Genomic DNA, 22227 nt, shown 5'->3' with positions numbered 1-22227 from the left:
CCCATACTCCATAATATCATCAACTTTATTTTTCTAAAATGACAATAATATCCAGCACTTTGGTACTGCTCACTATATGCCAGGCACTGTTCTGTTCTTATATAAAAATCTCTCTACAACTGCATGAAGTAGGTACTGTTAATATCCTCATTTTATAGAAGAAGCTGAGGCACAGAGAAGTCACAGCGCTTGCCTCAGGTCACAAACCTCGTGGTAAGTGGTAGAGCTGATAGTTGAACCCAGGCAGTCTAACTCCAGAATCCGTACACGTAATCACTATAGTATACTTCCTTGCTAACAAAGACTTGTCAGCTCATCCTTCTAATTAAACCCCACATTCCCTGCAGCACGATGTCTTCTTAGTACTGAATTTTACAGTTGAGCCTTCAGCAACGCAGGGAGGTTGGGGTGCCTGCCCTCTGTGCAGCTGGCAGTCCGTGTGAGTTAGCTGCGGTTCCTCCCAATCCGTGGATTCAACCAACAGCAAATTGTGTAGTGCTGTAATATTTACTGTTGAAAGAAATCGGTGTGTAAGTGGACCAGCGCAGTTCAAACCCTTGTTGTTCGACTGTTGTTCAGTGGTCAGCTGTAATTTGTCAGCTCTTCAAGGTTCTCCCCGGCTCATGTTTGAAGTCTTCGTCCCCACCAAGCCTATTAAACTCTTTGCTCTTCTCCAGACATTCCAAATACTTCTTTCTGACTCTAGTGTTAGTCACACTATGCTTTTTGTCTAGAATCTGCTTCATCATTGTCTAACTGGAAAACCCGTACTGATTCTTCAAAGCCCAGGTGGAACTTCGCCTCTTCTGAGCATTGTTTTCTCTCACCTGCGTTCCCACAGTACTTAATATGTAGCTCTGCTTTGGGACTTCCCTCATTGTGTGGTGCTATTTATCTATCTTTGTTTTTCCTTCTTCACCTGTGGGGCTTCTTGAGGTCAGGGATCTATTTTTCTCATCTCTGTATCCCTCAGTACACCTAGCACAGAGCCTGATTCATAGTTGGCACTTGTGAAATAGTGTCAGTGTTTAATTGAAGTTCACTTCCTAGAACTGCAAGAAGGTAGAGGCAGCCACAATTGGGCAGCAAACCTGTACTGACAGGAAAACGTGACACATGCTGGGAGTACCATGTCCCTCTGCCGATCTCATGTGACCATCTCCTAACCAGACTCAACCCTCGGGCATGCTGCTGTGTCCTGGGTACTGCTCTGAGGGGTCCTGACTGTTTTTTTCAGTGAGAGTTTCCTGTGCAGGTGGTGGAGGATTTTGAAATGCCTGAAACCAAACCATTACACCCACTTAAAATAGTTTGTCTTGTCTGGGTATGATAAGAGGTGGGTGGGAAAAAATTAGTGCACATAGCCCATTTCTTGGAGTTGAGGTTGCCAATTAAGTGTCATGAATGGGATAAAATAACACATACAAGTGGTGTTTAAAATATTTTGCTTCTTATTTTTCTATTCGCTTTAATTTAGAAAGTCAGTTTCCAGATGTTGGATAAGCATTGACTAATTCCCCAGTACCCTCTTTTATTCTGTTTTCTTGATTGTAGATCATCTGACTCAACTATATTTAGAGAAACTGGCAGATGACTGAACACAGTGAAACTAAGAGTCTTTTATTTCCCTAAAGAAAGTAGTGAATTCAGTGAGGTTTATTACAGTCACAGAGCACCATGTACTTTAGCCCTTCTTTGATCCAGCAAAACTTTGATGACTCATTTTGACTTTAATTGAAGAATGTTTGAATTAAAACATTTACTTTAATAATAATAGCAGAGGAGCACTTTTCTTGTGTTTACTGTACAAATGCTAAGATGATATGATTTCTACTTTGAAATAAAATAAACGCCAAATTAAAGGTCTTTGCATGATTTCACCAGGACAGAGGGTGAGAGAGATGGAGATTATTTGAGGATTCTAGGCACTTGGGTTGTAGTACAGAAGAAAAAAGGAGGTAAGACAAGCTTGGCCTACTCATAATTGCACTATAATTTTAGTCAGTGTTGGATTAGAAGTTGAAGTCTGAATGGCACTGAAATAAATTAAGCATTTGAATTTTAAAGACATAAATTTTGAAGATGAGTCTAAATGATAGTTCTCTGCAATTTAGAAACATTAAGGGACCTACTATTTTTAATTCAATTTATAAAAATCTGAGTGTATACTTTTCTTATATACCTTATTCTCTTTTCAAAGCAGTTCATATTTAGAAATTATTAAAAGAAAACCTAATGCAAAAACAATATATTGTTCTTCCTATATCAAAACAGCTCAAACATTGAGCTCACGTTCTGTGATGGAAGTTTCCATGTGTGTAACCTAATTTAAATCCTGCCGTAACCCTGTAAAGCATTTTCATCTTCCATCACGTAAGCACAGAAAAGGGAGCTCAGCAGTTGCCCCAGAAAGTAAGGGCAGGATTCAGACGCGGGTCTATTGCTCCTGCATCCCATGCTTTATCCACTGGATAGAGAATTTCAGTTTTGACCAGAAATATGCCTTGAGCTAGGGAAACAAACATACTGTACTGGAATTACAAACCTAATCAAATAAATTATAAGTGGAAAAGACTGTTTTTTAATATGGGGGTATGTCATCTGATATATTTTAAACAGAAGTCATCTGTCTAAATAAAAGAAAGACTCGTATTTCAGTTGTCATTTAAATCTCAATAGAAGAGTTGATTAAATGGTGGACTAACCAGGTATTAATCTATGATTTTTACCCCTCAGTATGATCACTTGTATCTGTAGCTTGGGATGAACTCAGGATAAAATCTGAGGTCAAATTTTGTTTCTCAGAACAGCCTTGGAGTTTTCTGTGGCTAGTAAATGATCTGTGGGGATTGGCCATGTCACTAACTATCTTTGCATTGAAAATAGAGTGTAGAGTTTATCTCATTTTTAATATAGAAGTATCATTTATGGTAGATGGGAGGAAGGAAAAGAAAAGAAGTATAGCTTAAGCTTAAATACAGCTAGCAATAAAGCTATTTGCCTCAGTAAATACAGTCAGCAGGGAGCTGATACCTGGTCTTCTACTGATGCTTCCTTTAATTTACTGAATAATTACAGGAAAATTATAGGAATTCCTTTTGTGTTTCATTCTCTCTGACTCTTAATTTAGGGTAATGCTCTTTGTGACCTACCTGTCTCATAGGGAGATGGTGAAGATTAATTATACCATGCCGGCCAGTTGCCCAGCACTGCCCCAGAGAAAGGTGTTCCATAAATCAGACCTATCATTAGGAGGCCTTTGTCTCAAGTCCCTGTGTAGTATAGTGCCATCTCTCCGTATCCTAATGGGAGGTCGCCTACATTCGGGCCAAGGACAGGCTTTGCCATGACACAGAGAGCATTTTTTCTTCTAGTTCTGTGTGACTGGGCAGATTTCCACCTCTGCACACCTCCGTGTCCTCATTTGTGAAAACAGCAGTCCACAGTCCCATAATTCCTAAAGGGAACTTACCCTGGAGTAGCTCTGATTTTGTCCTTTTGCTTCTCCTGTCTCACCCAGCTTCTTGAACCTATTAAACTATATATTTTTTAAGCTCATGTGCTCTTAAAGAGCTGTGGCAGACACTGGGGAAGGCCATCAGATTCCCCTCCGAGGAAGGCCTTGCCGGGTGGAGGTGGGGCAGGCATCAGCAGAGCCTCCAGAGTCCAGGGTCAGCCTCAGCTACAGAGCTGGTCTCCCAGGTCCAGCAGGTCGAGGCCTTGTTGGACTTGCATAACAGTTCAGTGTCTCACTCTGCCTGATCTTCCCCTTTCTTTTATAAGTATTGATCTCTGTAAATATCTTCTGCTTTCATTTCCACAGAACCTGGTCAGTGAGAAGAACTTAAACATTATCTGAAAACAGGACTAGTAGAAGGGAATTCCTCAAGTTGCAAATGAATGGACTTTTTAATAATGAGCTTGTGTCATATTCTGTAATTTATTAATTTGGAAATAATATTTTCAGATTAAAACGAAGCGTACCCAAGAAGGAAAAGTTCAGTCACTATTAGGTTTGTGATAGAGTTTTTATATAGGTTAATTGTTAGGATTATTTTTCATTGGACATGAACGAAGCCTTTGACAGGTGAAGTTCTTAGTTCTATTAGTGGCATTTGTAGTAAGTTGTCATTTTAAAATCACCATTCTTTATCCCTAAATACATCTTCCTTAACCTTTTTGTGTAATTAACTTTTATCAATCTTTGCAAAGAAACACACACCAAATATTGCACCTTTTTCCAGTATGCATTAGAGATATATAAAGTGTTCTTTAGCTTATCCTCAGATACATCATTTTGAGTGTAACTGAGGCCTTCCTTCCGTTTCCTCCTTTCTTCCTTCTCTCTTCTTTCCTAAGTGGTTTGGATATTATCATCTGTGTCTTAAAAAACCAGTGAGTCAGACAGCTACTATGAAATTGATCTCATTATAAAGAATGTATGCTGGGGCGTTTCTAAGAAATTCAGTTTTATATTGCAATGGGGGGTTGATGTTTCCTTGCTTGTGATTTAGTTTCAAATTTGTATTGAGAGATTTGCCTTAAATTTTTTTGTTTATGTTTCAAAATGAGAGTTGTTAAAACTCAATGTAACTTTTAAAAAACTCGATTGCTCCCTATCTGTGGTTAAAGGATATGACTTAGTATTTCTGTTTTCTTTCACGTGTTATTGTTGATTTTTTAACTTAGAGCAGAAAAGCAGAGACTGAGGAATATGTAACTAGTCTGTATGGCAGACATGTAGAGAAGAGTTAAAAGAAGAGGGGCTTGGGAGAAGCAAGCATTTAAAAGACAATGGCATAGCACAAGGAGATCAGCTCGGTGCTTTGTGACCACCTAGAGGGGTGGGGTAGGGAGGGTGGGAAGGAGACGCAAGAGGGAGGCTTTCTTATTCAGATGGTTTTGTCTCCTCTGACTCTTAGGCAACCTCTGGATTGATTGACCAGGTTATCTTCATATCTCTGTGGCCACCTGGAGAAAGAAATAAGCCAAGTTGTATCAGAAGCAGTCTCCATTCTTTTTTACACCTACTTTTGTGTTTATTATATATGTTTTTTCCCTGTTTATTCACAAATTTATTTAGTAAATTTTTATTGCTTGCTATGTGCCAGACACTCTCTTAGGTGTAGGGGTTCCTGAACAAAAATCAGGAAATCCGCTGTACTGGACCTTACAGTTTATTGCAGAGATAGATCATTAAAAAAAAAAAACCCTTACGACTAAATTAAAAAATCGCAAGCGTGGCACATAACTATGAAGTGGAATCTTTGCTATGTGTGAGCAAGCATAGGGGATTTCAGCATGTTAGAAATGGCTTCCTGAAGAGAAAAATACTTGTTTTAGAATGTGAAGAATAAGTAGATTTCAATCAAAGAGAGGTGGAATGAGTATTCCAGCAGAGGGGCTACACGCACAAAGATTCTGAGGCGCGAGAATTCATGGCATATTTGAGGAACAGAGAAGCCCAGCCAGTGTGGCTGGAAGCAGCATGCTTAGGGACGTGGAGGAAAGTAAGTAATGGAGGGAAAGTGGAGGAGTCGGTGAGCTGGCGGTCCAGATGGTTGGAACAGGTTACCTAGGAAGTGTTGAATGAACAGTTGGGAAAGTGAGCAGTTTGGTGGTTAGAGATCAGGATTTTTACCTTCCTGCTTCTGGGGGAGGATGACCAAGTATCAAGGAATGACTGCTAGAGTGGTGACTGAACTGGAATGGAGGTGAAGGTCACTGGAGACGAAGAGGTCAAGGAACTGAGAGGCTGTGACCCGTTATCCTTGTGTGTGTGGAAGCAGCCCATCGTGTTGTGTTGGCAGGCTTTGGGTGAAGTAGAAGACCGGCTAGATGCCGAGCCTTTAATAAATAAAGTAGACTGAATGGTTGGGGTGGAGGGAGCCGCTTAATCCAAATGACCATTTCATAAGATTTGAATGGTTTATGTGATCGAGATAGCCTGGATTTTGAGTGATATTTTCCCCACATTTTCATTATATTTTGGCCAATATATAGATGTATCAAATCACAGCTAAAGGAGTCTCTCCATTTGGGTTGTACATTCCAAGATGACAGGAGTTGTGTCTGTATAGATCTGTATAGATCTTCTTGTATTACCAAAAGGCAAATGGTGGACATCAATGAATAAAGCATGGTGATAAATTATGAATGAAGTAAATATAACACAGCCGTGTTGGATGGAAGATTTCACTGTTTTTCTTTTCACGAAAGCCTGCGCATTTTATGCACTTTCACATGGCTTCCTGTGTGACTCTGTGACTACAGTCACCTTTGCATGTACATTTACATAGCAGTCTCATGTTTTTTTCTTTCAGAGTGAACTTTGTAATCAGAATAATTCATTTTCCTCTGATTCTATGAGAACTTTACCATTGATGCAGATATTCTGAGGAGCCAGTTAGTCACATCATTTAAAAAGAGATTGCACAGAGGGTCATACTTTGGTATGACTGGGATATATTTTGTCCGGAAGGGATGTTCCCTCTCCCCAAATTCAAGTTTGTAAGCTTGTATCATTCATCTAGGCAGCAAGTCAGCCACCTCTCTGTACCAAGCAATTGCTTGAGGGACTTCGGCAGTCTACAGAAGTCTATAAACTATGATTTTTAAAGTCAAAAGGAGTATGTTATGTATATGCAAAGGAAAAGACTAGCAAGACCTGCATCAAAATGTAAATAATGGTATATCTGGGTAGTGGAGTTTTTGTTTGTTTGTTTTTTATTTTGGCCACGCTGCACGGCCTGTGGGATCTCGGTTCCCCGACCTGGGATTGAACCCAGGCCATGGAAGTGCAAGCACTAAATCCTCACCACTAGACCACCAGGGAGCTCCCTGGGTAGTGGAGTTTTAAATGATACTTATTTCTTTTAGCTGAAATGTGTTGTGTGTGTATATATAAAACATATGTGTGTATGTGTGTGTATATGTGTGTATATATATATATACACATATATTTTTTTCTAGTTAGAATCTATCATTTTTATAATAAGATTTTCTAGAAAAATAATATTAGAGTAAAAGGAACAAGGATGGAGACAAGTCAGGCTATGTGAAAAGGAAAAAGGTTTATTGTGTAGGAGATAGGTGAGTTGTCAAGGGTGGAATATGCAGGGTGTACTATCGCCACGTACTCAATTCTACTGCAAGAAGCTAATGCAGGATGCTCTCTTCAGTGGCCTCTGGTCACAGTCCCACACTTCCAGGTCACTTGGCAGAATTCCTAGAGTCTCAAGTTTTAAAGGAGCAAATAGTATGGGTTTCTCCCTAGTGCCTCTGACGTTTTATTCCCTGGGGAGAGGTAGCCGTTGATTTCTTTAACTGATGAACAAAACCCCAATAAGCTCGTAGGGCTTCCCCTGCCGCCTTTACAGCTGTTAGGGAGCCATGTTTTGATTCTGATAATACCTGTGGATTAACACAAATCAGAAATTGTTTTCAGTGTCACTCTATCTACAGCAGCTGGGCAGTGGGTCTGTTCATTTCACGTGGGAGTAGACGTTAAGTTCACATGTCAGTCCAGGACAGGTTTTTGCCTGACAGCTTTAAAGTTTACCACATAGAGACAAACATTTTCTAAACATTTCAGAGTTTAGAAGGCACCAGAGTCAATTTAGGCGGCATTTAATATGCCTCCTCGTAAACTGTGGGCCTTGGGCCAGGCAGGGTTGCAAAGAGCTTTTGCTTTAGAGCTGGCCCAGTTTGTAATGCCATGCCAATGCCAAACACATGTTCTAAATGATGCAGCACTTACCTGAGACAGAGCATTCTAGGTAAAAGATAAATATTCATTCCCAATGAATGACGAAGGATGACATCTAGAATGATGATAAATTAAGAATACCACTCTCTTAAGTCCAAGGAATTCTGTCCTGAATTTCAGATGCATTATACTTTCAGAATCAGAAAGAATAAGATGATACACTTTTTTTTTTTTTTTTTGTGGTACACGGGGCTCTCACTGTTGTGGCCTCTCCCGTTGCGGAGCACAGGCTCCGGACGCGCAGGCTCAGCGGCCATGGCTCACGGGGCCCGGCCGCTCCGCGGCATGTGGGATCCTCCCGGACCGGGGCACGAACCCGTGTCCCCTGCATCGGCAGGTGGACTCTCAACCACTGCGCCACCAGGGAAGCCCAAGATGATACACTTTTAAAGTGTAAGTTATCTAGAAAAATTTTAGGTGATTGGAAGGGACACATGAAATGCTCTCATGTAATGAGAACCTAGACTGTTCTTCATAGCTCTGCTTTCAAAGGAAATTGAACATGGAACTCTGAAAGCAGAGGAATGGGATGTGAAGGAAATAATATTCAGTAAATCCAAGTTCCAGATGGTTACAGATTTGTTAAAGAAAATATTTCTAATCTATAACTATTATATTAAAATATAGTAATTAGATCGTTTGCACCCCACTGACACTGCCCTTCTCAGCTCCCTCAAACCCATTGTACCTTTTCACCTCTGCCCTAGATGAAGTCTTGGTCAGATTTCAGAGCTTTGCAGTTCCTTTTAGTCACAAGAACAGTCTCATTTCTCAGAAATGTAAAAGTCCTGACCAGTGTAATATTATTTAAAACTTCTCCCCTCTCCCAAGTCAAGCTTGTTTCAGGTTCGAGAGCCTCCGTGGCGCATGGAAGGGGTGTGATACCCAATGCATTTTGTCACCCCACTTGCTCTCCCACTCACTGGCCCTCCAGGACAGAGCTGTAAGGATCTGTGCAAGTCTGATTCCAATGGTACAGTTGTAATCTAAACTGCTACCATCTGATGGATGCATGATTGCTGACTCTCCCTCAGGGGGCATCTGTGTGGGTTTTTGGACAGTTCCTCCTAGGGACCTCTGGTGGTAGTTATGCTGTTGATGACCATGCTTCCCCTGGCCGGATGTTTTTAACTGCCTTTCCTGCTCCTGGGCTTCTGGCATTCCACCCGTGTTGGGATCACATTGCCTCCCCAGGTGGGCCTCTTGGGGATTGCCTCTTGTAAGACAGTCAGTCCCTCCTGTGGGCCCACAATCAGTTTTCAGAGAGACATGCATCTTTGTCTGCCATAGGTGGAAGTATAGCCTGATCGCAAAGCACTCTTTGCTTTGCAACTCCAGGGCAGCTAGCCAGCCACAGTTTTATGCCTTTAGAGTTAGGTTTAAAATAAGTAGCTGTTCTTATATTTCTCAAAATCTAAGGGATGCACCTCTTCCAGTATTTCTCTGAGTCACCCTTAGTTTGGTACCCTTGGGTAAGGTCCATTCCAGCGTTGGATAGGAGGGGATGCAGGGTGTTCTGACGACTCTTTCCAGAGCAGTTCTCCCTGGTGGTCTCATTACCTGCTCCGATACAGCTGGAAATGAGCAATGGGTTCATGACAGAGATTGGCTTCAACTGACCTCTTGGGAAGTACTGCATATATGGTTTTAGCACCCTGCACCTGACAATTGTTTTGTTTTTAGCTTTCAGGATTTCAGCTAAAACTGAGACAATTTCCTTTTAATATCTTGTTTCAGTAGTGGTTTTTCTTTCTCATTGAGGTGGCTACATTAAACCTCATATTTATGCAGGTAGGAAATAAAAGCTTCCATAAAATTTGGTAAACTAGGAATATATGATTAAAATGTGTAGAGACAAGAATTTTAGGTGTCTTGAATTTTTTAACTTGGGGAGTACACTTTAATAAATGATAGTTTCACTTTCCTTCTCCAATTCAAAGGCTATTATTATTAAAAACAATAATTTCTAGATTAATTACTGTTGACAGTTCATGAGTAGCTAGACTATAATAAGTTACTTTACCTTAAACACATCATTCAGTGTCCTGTCTCTGATGAATAGAAATGCTTACTAATATGTGAATAAAATATGTTGATAAAATGCTTAATAATATGTTAATAATAAATGTCTGACATAGGACTTTTTTCCCCTTAACTTAAAAATAAGTTATCTCAAATCTGTAGTATTCTCATAGCATAGAAAGGAATGAATATAGCTTTTCACATATATAAGTCTGCTGTTTTTTGCCCTTATTCCTGGCAGAGCCTGTACCGAAAGCCATTTTTTCCCCTGATTTTCAACTTGGTGATCTTTTTGCTGTGGTTTGTCACTTACAACCAATGTAACATAAGATGTGTATGGCTGTTTAGTGACTAGTTTTAATAATATAAATGAGTTTCTATTTACTTAAAGAGGAAAGTTAATACACATTTTGTGTGGTTTTTTAAGTTTAGAATTTAAGCAGTAATTTATCTTTCCCCTTTTTTTGAAAGAATAATAAGGACTATGGAACCAGGTTTAGTAGGGCCTGAAGCTTATGCAATTTGGGACATTCCCTAAGGAAAAGAAAACAAAATTATAAATACAGAATTAAACTCAAAATATATATTTAGAATGAAAATAGTCACAAGAAATTGTTTTTTAAAGCTGACAGGTAATGCAAAGCACAACAAAGTCCAGAAAAATAGCAAAAATAAACCTTGTTCTTTCTTCTCTGTGCACATACTTGCAGGGTGAACTGTAGTACAAGTTTATATCATAATGCAGCTCTGGGGTGTCCCGTCATCCCATGGCAGGCTGGGACGTGGACATATTCCTGGAAGCGTCCCTACATTGGGATGACTAGCAATAACATAATTATACCCAGAAGTGACTGCAAACCAAGTAAATGTATCATTAAATCCAAACTAAATTGTATCTTCAACTCAACTTCCCCTTAGCTAGATCTCAAAAATGTTCATGCCCACTTCAGTATTACTCAACACAAGGGGAAGTGTGATGGAGGGAATGGAAAGAAATAATGGTTGTAACTGATGGTGTTAAAATATCTTGTTCTGCAAGTTTTATGAAAACACATGATCATGTAGCTAAGATCCTTTCAGCGGCCTGTGCCTCTGAAAGGTCCTGAGGTTTAAGCTTTGTTAGCCTTGCAGTTATCTCTGGGTGAAACTCATTCACAGAAAAATGGATAAACGAATGTTCCAGTTGCTTAAAGGAACCATAAAAATCCATGTTTCTTACAATTCTCTCCTACATTCTTCTAAATTATTATCCAAAGTTATTCTTTTATTTCTATTTTTAATGTTAATATTAAACTACATAAGGAAGAAGTCCTCTGGAAAACTGTATAAATATTTTATACTTTTCATGTTTTGAATAAATTGTGTTCTTAACTATTAGAAAAACATGTTAAAGAATAGCAAAATATGTTTACCACAATAAGAAAAGCTAAAAAGAATAGCAAATCCCTGAAGTAAATGCTCTCTTGTGTTACTGTGCATCTGCCTGTAAACCATCTAGGCCACTGGAAAAAAATGGTAAAGTGTGGATTGTATATGCTTTGTTTCTCTTCTGGATCCTTTTAGTCTCTAGGTAGTAAGTTTGAAAGATTTAATGCAACATGTCTCAAGTGATTTAGCTCTATTATGCCTAAACAGGAAATGGAATTGTGCAGCAAATCCTTCCAAAACAAGTAAAATTACACCTGGGGAGAGTGCTATGGTATAGACCAAATTGTGGAGACTGAGGGCAGAATAACATATTATACAAAAGTTATCTCATTGCTTCTTTACAGGAGTATAATTAGAATATTTTTTAAAATGTGTATGGATTAAATTATTATTTTTTTAAGACTTTTTAAAGTTTATTTATGGCTGCATTGGATCTTCATTGCTGCGCACGGGCTTTCTCTAGTTGCAGCAAGCGGGGGCTATTCTTCATTGTGGTGCACAGGCTTCTGATTGCTGTGGCTTCCCTTGCTGTGGAGCACAGGCTCAAGGCACACAGGCTTCAGCAGTTGTGGTATGTGGCCTTGGTAGTTGTGGCTCGCAGGCTCTGGAGCGCAGGCTCAGTAGTTGTGGCACACGGACTTAGTTGCTCTGCGGCATGTGGGATCTTCCCGGACCAGGGATCGAACCCGTGTCCTCTGCTTTGGCAGGCGGATTCTTAACCACTGCACCACCAGGGAAGTCTTGGATTAAATTTTTGATGTACAATTAAAATTATGCTTTTTACAGGAGTATACTTAGAATATTTTTTTAAAATTTGTATGGATTAAATTATTGATGTACAATTAAATTATTGATGTATAGATACATGGAAATATCTTTAATTCTTAATATGCATCGACTGATACCCTCATAACTTGTTTCTGTAGGGATTTGTTTTTTATTGATATATTAACAATCACTTAGGACATAGTAGTTTAAAATGGTGCTATTGACAGACAGTCACCTGTTGTGTGTGAACTCTGTCTGACACCTGTGTCCTAAATGTCATCTTGGTAAGTTTTGCTCTCCTCCGGTGGACCAGTCTTGACTGTGGCCTGCTGTGGGGACTTTTCCTGGCTGTTTGCCTGTTCTGGATACCACCCTTTTGTTCCTAGACTTCTGGTTTGCTTCTCCTGGTGGGTTCCTCTGGTGACCCTCGCAATACTAGTTCCATGCCCTAGGACGTGCTGTGTGTGATATCTCCACGTCAGCAGAGTGGTAGATACACAGGCGGGCAGAGGTACCCCTCGAGAGGGAGACAGCAATGCCACCAGAGGCTGTGAACCTAGGGGGAGATCTGGCTAAGGTCATCGAGTGCTACCAGGGGCGTCAGCAGGGCTTCCTGCCCACTCGCCTTTATCATCCAGAGGAAATCTACACTCGAGCAACAGTCTCATATTCAGTGCTTTGTGCCCTGTGTCTCTTCTACACAGTTAAGTTCCTGCTTCCCCTCCCAAAGGTTAACAGCTCAATTCAAGTTCCTCAGCCCATCACCTGGAACTAGTGAGAGGCTTACTAAGAGACTGTCCTAAGACTTCTGTTAGGTCTGAATGGAGTGTTCCCATCTCCTCACTACATTTTTGGTAGCTGTGTAGATATTCTGTATAATCAGATATTAAACAAACTTTTATATGAAAGTATTTTATATAAATTACTGCTTACTATTTGCAATTTTAAAAGATCTATAACATATTGTATTCTTGTTTAAATTGCTGCTGAACAGGAGCCTTATAAGATAGGGCTTTTGTCTTACATTTGAATAATTTTGTTTAAAGCATTATTTTCATAGATATAATGTCGTGTCTTTGAACGAATACCATTATTGTGGTGGAAGAGGGAAAGTATTTCTCCTGTAGGACAGTGTAAGAATGGTGCCACCAGATTTCACTATTCCTTTACACATCTAGGAAATAGTCTAAATATATTCTCTACCAGCTCCCTCTGAAACAATATGATGTGATAAATTATTTATCGGAACAGCATTTATTTTGGTTGTGTGAAATGGATTAATGAAAGAGTATCATTAGTTTGTATGTAACTGGTTAACTTGATTTGTTTAAAAGTTTTACACTTAGGCAAATAAAAAATGTTTCCTGTATTCTTGTTTATTTTTGAGCTATTTAGAGTATACCATAAAACTGAATAACTATGAGTTTTTGTCCATATTTTACTGTATTGATTCTGTCTCTTTCTGACCACTGATATCAGTGGTTCTCCCACTACTTCAGTTGGCCTGAATAGCATAATCAAATGATTTTATGGAAAATCTATTTTCATAGTATATGCATTCATGTAAAATGAATAACATTTGATGGAATTAATATACTTTTTAATGTATCTTTTAGGAATCTAGTTCTTTTAAAGTTGGAAAGATTTTTAATAATAATAATGATGATACTGTGATTTATTGATTTCCTACCTTGTTCCAAATACAGTGCTTGATGCTAGATATTTTATGCCCATTTGATAGAAGAATCTTTTGAGAGGCCAGGGAACTTTGGCAACCAGATAGCAACTCTTGTCTGCTCTGCTCTGAAACCTGAGATCTTCCTCTCCCTCCAGGATATTAGTGGGCAGCAGAAGTGATGGGAAGTGACCAATAACCTGATGTCAGAAAGAATCTAGGTCAAATACATAGTTTAAAAAATCAATTCTATGGTATGGATTAGACATAGTTCAAAATAAGTGGGTAACGTGAAAGTATAATATTTAATTATGAATTTAAAAAACCTTTTGTTAAATGAATATGACAGCTTTAAATCCATATGCGTCACGCGCAGGTTTGATAATGAAGTGAACCTTTAAATAGTTCCTTTTAACTTACAATGTGGTTTTAAATATGACCTACTTAAGTGGACAGAATTTATATTCCTACCAGAGGAAGGCCTCATTTAGCTAGAAGTGATTTCTCTAACAAGAAAAATGTATTCAGAATGTAATCCCAAGACCTCCAGGAATACGACTTCTATCTAAGTATCCATATTATTATAGTGCTCCAGAATCCATATGCTAAAGACTGTACCTTTTACTCAGAGGAGATCTCTTCAGGTGCTCACTGCCAGGTTATTTGTGGTGGTTTTATATTTTTATATCCTTGTTGGAGAAACTCAAAGCAATAAGAGATGGCAGCAAAAAAGTGTGAAGAAATAGAAAAGGTATAATAAACAGTTGCAGCAATACAAAACGTGCAGTGGCTTATATCCGTGTTGTTGAATCTTCCCTCTTCTGAGAATGGATAACCAGCCAGGTTTGGTTTTAGAGGGGGAACAAGAGAGTCTCTTACTTGAGACTGTGGTTGCTTAGAAACCGAACAAATGTGAAAAAAGGTTGAGAATCAGGTTGGGCTGGTTGTAGTGCAGAAGAGAGAGAAGCAGGATTCAAATAGGTGGATCTGAGGCATTGACCTCAAACTGGAGCATTGGGCCAGGGAAGAACCAAGGAGATAGGAGCAGGGAAGGCAGCAGCTTAAGCTGGGAAGCCCAAAGGCCAGCAGAACAAAAAGTAATGATGGAATTGGATTTTAAACTTTCCATTTTTATGGGCCTCAGAGGTGACTCCTCCATAATTTCTATATAAGATGATTTTAGGGGTGGGGATGTTTGTAGGAAGGGGGAGCTAGAAGAGTTAAACCCTCTTGGGTGTAGCAAACCCATGTCTTCCTTAGGCTGTATGTTTACACGTTTGTGTGAACGTGCGTGTGCCTGTGTGTGTGTGTGTGTGGGTGTTGTTGTTGTGGAGGGAGAGGTGGTAAATGACCAATTATGACGGAAGGCCAAACCCCTCCCCTGCCCAAACCATCCGTCGGCATTGCCTATGCTGGCAAGGTCATTCCACACGCGGGGATGGGGGCAGATTGGGACACAGGCAGCGACCTGTGGGCTTTCACACCTCAGCAGCCTCTGAGGGCTTCACTGAAATACTGCAGAGTAATAATGGAAGCTAATAATGATGACCCTATCATGTCAAAAACATTAAATTATTTGTCATCTATGTAAGAAAGCAATAACTATTAGATCGCCCCCTTCCTAACACACACACACTCAAGAGGTTAACATTTTAAAGCTTTATCATTTGGGGGAGTAGTTACTTTTCAGATTTACTTACTGATAAAAGCTCCTTCCCTGAGGCTGCCAGATAAATAAGTTGTTGCTTTACGTAGCTTTAATGATACTCATTGCTTTTCGAAGGTGATTCAAGGCTAGCACTTTAATTTCACTTGTGATCAGAGTTATTTTGCATAAAGATTAAAATTTGACTTGGAACAGGAGTGAAGGATTTATTTTATTAGGTCCAAATTCACATTTTTTACCTCACTTGAAATAAAATATCTTATTAAGTATCAAAAAGTACCTTAAAGCTGGAAAGAAATAACATTTTCTCAAAATTCTCAGAAACTTTTTTAAAATCCGGAGTTCTCTGTACTGGGTAATACTATTCCCCACTGATTCTTTGTCAAAACTGAACAATAATATATTTTCCTTAAGGCATTTTGATACGGTAAGTCTTCAACCATATATTGCTAACAGCATGTACCTTATCAGGCCTGACAAGATTGCAGCTTGACGAGTTATACTTTTATTCATATAACATTGTGAACTTGAGCTTCAAAGGAAGAATAAAGCCAAACTATTATAGGTTGAGTACTTTAATAAATATTAAATTATAAATGAAGCTGGTTCTACACTAGCTGTAGGGGGTGTGGATAATAAAAGAAAATCTTCAAATGGTGATACACAGTATTATGGATGTCTTTCTTGCCTTTTGTAATCCGTCTTTGCCTCTTACCATTGTAGTTGTAAGTGCTGGGAATGATGAGGTAGGGTGTATGATTTTTTTTGCCCACTGAATTAAAAGTAGAGGAAATTTTAAATGTAGAACTAATTTTTCTCTTTAGCAGGATAAATACAGAAGTGCGCTTTGGTGATAATAGGCACTTCATCACTCCTCCTCACCTACCTACTCCCTCCAAAGTCGTGAACTTGATGTTGAATGTGAAGCACACCGAGCAATATGCATTTCCATTTAATGAAGACTTTAGTTCTGTCATCATGTTTGAGATGTCACAACATGCCCTGATGGATGAGTGCAGAATGCCTTATGTTTCATAGGAGATCACTAAGTGATGCGATTGTATGGAAGAAAGAGTAAGTGAAGCTGGGTATCAGAGAGAAGCTCATGAGAACCCCAGTCCTCGTAGTCAGATGCGGCACACACCCGCTAAGATGGCCCCGATGGTCCTTGCTTCCTGCTATCCCAGCCCTTCTGTAATTACTGCCCCTTAAAAGTGGGCCAGCTTAGTGACTCGCTTCTAACCAAGCACATATGGCAAGTGTGATATCCGTCACTTCCTGGGGTTAGGCTAGGTGAGATAGGGCCTTCCATTTTGCTAGCAGACCCTCTCTTTCCCTTGTTGGCTTTGATGAAGCAAGTTTCCATGTTGGCACGTGGCAAGGAAGTGAGGGCAGCCAGCGGCCAGCCAGGAACGAAGACCCTCAGCTCAACAACTCTTGAGGAACTAAATACTGCCTCCAACTATGTGGGCTCAGAAGCAGATCCTGCCCAGTTAAGACTTTCGATGAGACCCCAACCCTGACACCTTCACTGCAGCCTTGTGAGAGACCCTAAAGCAAAGGGCTCAGTTAAAATATGCCCAGGTTCCTGACACACAGAAAACGCAAGATTGAAAATACGTATTGTTTTAAGCTTCTAAGTTTGTAGTAATTTTTAATACAGCGATAGAAAACTAATACTTAGGTCTATTAGTTAGCTAGAGGCTGCCATAACAAAGTACCACAGGTGAGGTGGCTCGAATGACAGAAATTTATTTTCTCACATTATGGAGGCTAGAAATCCAAGATCAGGTGTTGGCAGGGTTGGTTTCCTCTGAGGCCTCTCTCTTTGGCTTGCAGATGGCCATCTTCTCCCTGTGTCTTCACATGGTCTTCCCTCTTGGCATGTCAGTGTCCTAAACTCTTTAACTCTGTTTCTTTTAAGGACACCAGTCGTATGGCATCAGGGCCTACCTTAATGACCTCATTCTAACTTAATTACCCCCTTTAAAGACCCTATCTCCAAATACAGTCTCATTCTGGGGTACTGGGGGTTAGTTCAGCATATGAGTTTTACAGAGACACAGTCCATAAGAATAGGCTATATAAAATTCTATAATTATGTTTATCTCTTTAGCTAAGACACTATACCACTCACTTATTGTCCAAAGGTCTTTTGCTGCCTTGATTTTCTTTCTTTTTCACATGATTATATGGTATTAGATGATGTATAGCTCACATGGTTTAGCATATGTATTTGCATTTTCCCGTCTCCATAAGAAAATTATAATTCCTCTAAGCATGTATTTTTCATATGTTTTACATAGGCTACTTTACAGTATTTAAGATGGTGTTAGATACATTTCAAAACCTGGTTTAACATTTTGTGTTTATTTGTATATTTCTAAATAACAATATTCTAGAAGTAGCTTGTCTTAAGAATGAAGACCGTTGGCAGGGCAGGAATAAAGATGTAGACATAGAGAATGGACTGGAGGATGGGGAGGGGAAACTGGAAGCTGGGGTGAAGTGAGAGTAGCATCGACATATATACACTACCAAATGTAAAATAGTTAGCTAGCGGGAAGCAGCAGCATAGCACGGGGAGATCACCTCGGTGGTTTGCGATGGATGACCTAGAGAGGTGGGATAGGGAGGGTGGGAGGGAGGCTCAAGAGGGAGGGGATATATGTATGCATATGGCTGATTCACTTTTTTGTACAACAGAAACTGACACAGTATTGTGAAGCAATTATACTCCAATAAAGATCTATTTAAAAAAATAAAAATAAAAAAGATTTTCAAAAAAAAAGAATAAGCTTTGGGGATCCCAGAGGGAGTAAGACACAGCACCCACCCTTAAAGAATTCACGCCCCCATGAGGAAGCTATAAGGGCTTTGCTTCCGTGAAATTTGAGGTCATTCCAAAATATTTTGCAGACTGTGTAAGGAAAGGGTCTGACTCTCAATGATTTAACAAACATGGATACCATTAAAATATTTGACTTCTTAAAAAAAAAAGAATGAAGACTGTTAAAACGATAGGGGGCTTGAAGAATTTATATTTATTTGAAGTACTTGTAGTTCTAGATGGTAAGGCCAGAGAGTATCTGTCTTTATATTTGGTAATCCAGGTATAATGGATATACTGTTAGATCCTATCCAACGCTATGCTGATTCTTTAAAACACTATTTCTTTTTGAGCTATCTATAACACTATATATGTTTAAAATATTTTCCTAAATTGTCAAAAAATATGTATTATTATGAAATAGTTCTTTATAATGTATACCAGTGGTTCTCAAAGTGTGGCCCACAGACCCAGGAGTCCCCAAAACCCTCTTAGGGGATCTACAAGGTCAAAACTATTTTCATAATAAAGCTAAGACATTATCTGCCCTTTTTTTGGTATGCGTTGACATGTATACATATTACACAAAAGAAATAGTGCATAAAATTGCCGAGGCCTTTGCATGAATCAAGGCAGTGACATCAAACTATACTATTGGACTCTTATTTTTCAACAACATGCACTCATAGACCAAAAAAAAAAAAAACAAAACTTCATTTCACTTAAAATTGTCCTTGATGAACCAATTAAAATTATTACTGTTATTCTTGACCTTCCATCACACATCTCTGGAACATTCTGCATGACTCAGTGGGAAGAATGCATAAAGCACCTCTTTTCCTTGAGAATGATTATCTCAAGGAAAAACCCCTGCACAGTTGTTTGAGTTGGGAGCTGAATTAGCTGTTTCTTCATGGAACACCATTTTTATTTGAAATAACAACTGAACAGCTAGCTATGATTATTCAGATTTAGGTTTTCGACAGACATTTTCTCAAAAATGAACAGAGGGAGCCTATCACTTCAAGGAAAACAACGGATAGCATTTATTGCCAATAACACAGTTCAAGCTTTCAAACAAAAATTAAAATTTTGGAAAACTTGTATCTGCCCGTGAGAACTACACTCATTCCCAAATTTAAAGAATTTTCTGATGAGATTAATGGTGATATTAACAGTTGTTACTTTTCTGATAGTGTGTAATGAAATGTGTCAGCAAAAGCTATATAACATACTGAACCAATATTTTCCAGATGACCAGTGCATCATATTTTAAAATTATGCCTGAGTAAAAGACTCAAAGTGCAAGAAAGAACAATGGATTTTAATGTAGCAGGGTAAAATTTTATTATATTGGACAATATCCAGTGTTGAAAATAAATTTGATTTAAAGTTTATAACTTCATTGATATGATTCATAAAGTTTATTGATAAGGTTTCAGGTTTCACATTGCAACTAACCTTTAAGAAACTACCATTCATGGAGTTTGGGTATAATATTAAAGAATAACATCTACAATTATCTGAAAAAGCTATTACGACACTTCTTTGTCCAACTATATAACCTTGTGAGTCAGATTCTCTTCATACACACAACATATTGCAGCATATTGAATATAGAAGCAGACATGGGAATACATATGTTGTCTGTTAAACCAGACATCAAAGAGACTGGAAAAATTTAACAGTGCCACTCTTCTCACTTTTTTTGGAGGGGAGAGGGGAATATAGTATTTTTCATGAAAAATACGTTACTGTGCTGGAAAATCAGCATTTTGCTGCCATCATAGTAAAGACTGGTTCAGGCAAGAATCATCACTGATGCTAAATCTAGGGGGAAATTTTTATGAAGAGCAGGATGTTTTCATGGTCTTAAAATGTCTTCCCACATACTTGTTAGTTATAAAGGAAAATTAAAAAGATAATTATTTAGCAAAGAAATTCAACAGCACCTTGACCTGTGATCCAAGTTATCGTCACTTTTGAGGAGCAGTTGGACAATGTGTATCTCCAGATGTGATAGCCTAGAAGGATAATGTTCTAGCTGAGAACACATAGTTGAGAACATATGTTGTAGCTGCAAACACATAGCCTCAATCAAATCATGAGTAAACATTTGACAACACCAAAATGAGAAATATTCTCTTAAAAAAATAGACATGATGGTATTCTTCAAAAATGTCAGGTCATAAAAGGCAAAGGGAAACTGTGGAAATATTCCAGATTAAAGGAGCTAAAGAGAAATGACAGCTAAATGCTGTATCTGACCCTAGACTGGATCCTGCATTAAAAGGAGAAAAATGCTATAAAGGTCATCACCTGGTTAAATTGACAAAATTGGAGTGTTGATGGTAACTTATTGTCTTAATGTTAAATTTGCTGACGTTGATAACTGTACTATGATTGTAAGAGAATATCACAATTCTTAGTAATACACACTGAAATTTTAGGGTAAAGGACCTTGATGTTCATAACTTGCCTTCAACTGGTTCATTAAAAATTATTTTGGGTATAAATATTTATATTTATATATACATGTGTGTCAATTAGATAAATATATATATACATATACACGAACATATACAGGGAGGGAGAGTGTAAATGATGTAGAAAATGGGTAAATGTTAATGTGTCTGAATAAACAGTACACAGGTGTTTTTTGTACTATGCTTTTTTTAAAATTAATTTTTATTTGAGTATAGTTGCTTTACAATGTTGTGTTGCTTTCTACTGTACAGCAAAATGAATCAGTTATACGTATATATATCCCCTCTTTTATGGATTTCCTTCCCATTTAGGTCACCAGAGTGCGTTAAGTAGAGTTCCCTGTGCTGTACAGTGTGTTCTCATTAGTTACCTATTTTATACATAGTATCAATAATGTATATGTGTCAATCCCAATCTCCCAATTCCTCCCCCCCCTCCTTGGTATCCATACATTTGTTCTCTACATCTGTGTCTCTATCTCTGCTTTGCAGATAAGATCATTTATACCATTTTTCTAGATTCCACATATATGCGTTAATAGATGATATTTGTTTTTCTCTTTCTGACTTAACTTCACTCTGTATGACACTCTCTACACTCTGTATGACACTCTCTAGGTACATCCACATCTCTACAAATGACCCAGTTTCACTCCTTTTTAGGGCTGAGTAATATTCCATTGCATATATGTGCCACATCTTCTTTATCCATTCCTCTGTTGATGGACATTTAGTTTGCTTCCATGTCCTGGCTATTGTAAATAGTGCTGCAATGAATATTGGGGTGCATGTTGTACTAGTCTTATTCTTTAAATTTTCTGTAAGTATCAGTTATTTCCAAATAAAAGTTTAAAAGTTAAATGCAGTCACTTATGTTAATGTAATGGCTTCATTATTGTTTTTAAGTGAATTTATGAATATATGTTTAAAGTTTGCCTCGATTTTATTTCTAATAAAGTAAAGTAAACATTAATAGATCTAATCCACATAAACAAAAGCTTCGGGGGGGGTCCTTGATAATTTTTAAGAGTGTTAAGGGGTTCTGAGACCACAGAGTTTGAGGACCATTGGCATAAACTGTGTGGGTGGTTAGGTAGGTGCCCCCCTCATTCTCTTAAGGCAGTTTTGTGACACTAGTTAATGAGAGCAGATTTGGTAGATGCCACTTATGAATATTATAATCTTAACCTCTCTCTGCCTTAGTTTTTGTACTTGTAAAGTAGGGATAATAACATTGCCTATCTTAGAGGGCTATTGTAAGGTTTAAATCATTTCCTCTATGTAAAGGCTTTCAATAAGGACCACACTCTACAGTACTGTTCTTATTGGCAACGTATATTTCTGTGGTGTTCTTGCCTCTCTCTGCCATTTATTTTGTGTTTTGGCTAGTGATTTTGGTTATAATTATGTGCATATGAACTACTACAAAGAAACCAAGAAGAGTATCAGATGGTTTTTTAAATGCAAGTTTACAGTAGTCTGTGCCCCTTCAAGGAAATGGTTAGGGAAACAGAGCAGGGTGGAGATGAGCAAGCAGTTTGGTGTTTGGGGAGTTCTTGGTATATGGAAAAGCATAATACGTCT

The 22227-nt window shown here is 38.5% G+C and overlaps 1 protein-coding gene across 12 annotated transcripts in view; it reads left to right on the top strand.

The window, feature by feature from the left end:
- CAMK2D (calcium/calmodulin dependent protein kinase II delta) overlaps positions 1-22227 on the top strand; it is a 274602-nt gene that overhangs the window by 68303 nt on the left and 184072 nt on the right. The window lies entirely within an intron of this gene.

This window comes from Delphinus delphis, chromosome 5 (genome assembly GCF_949987515.2).
Source record: "Delphinus delphis chromosome 5, mDelDel1.2, whole genome shotgun sequence".
Taxonomy (NCBI): Eukaryota; Metazoa; Chordata; class Mammalia; order Artiodactyla; family Delphinidae; genus Delphinus; species Delphinus delphis.
Note: the sequence above shows the minus strand (reverse complement) of the source record. Positions and strands in the feature narration are given on the sequence as shown.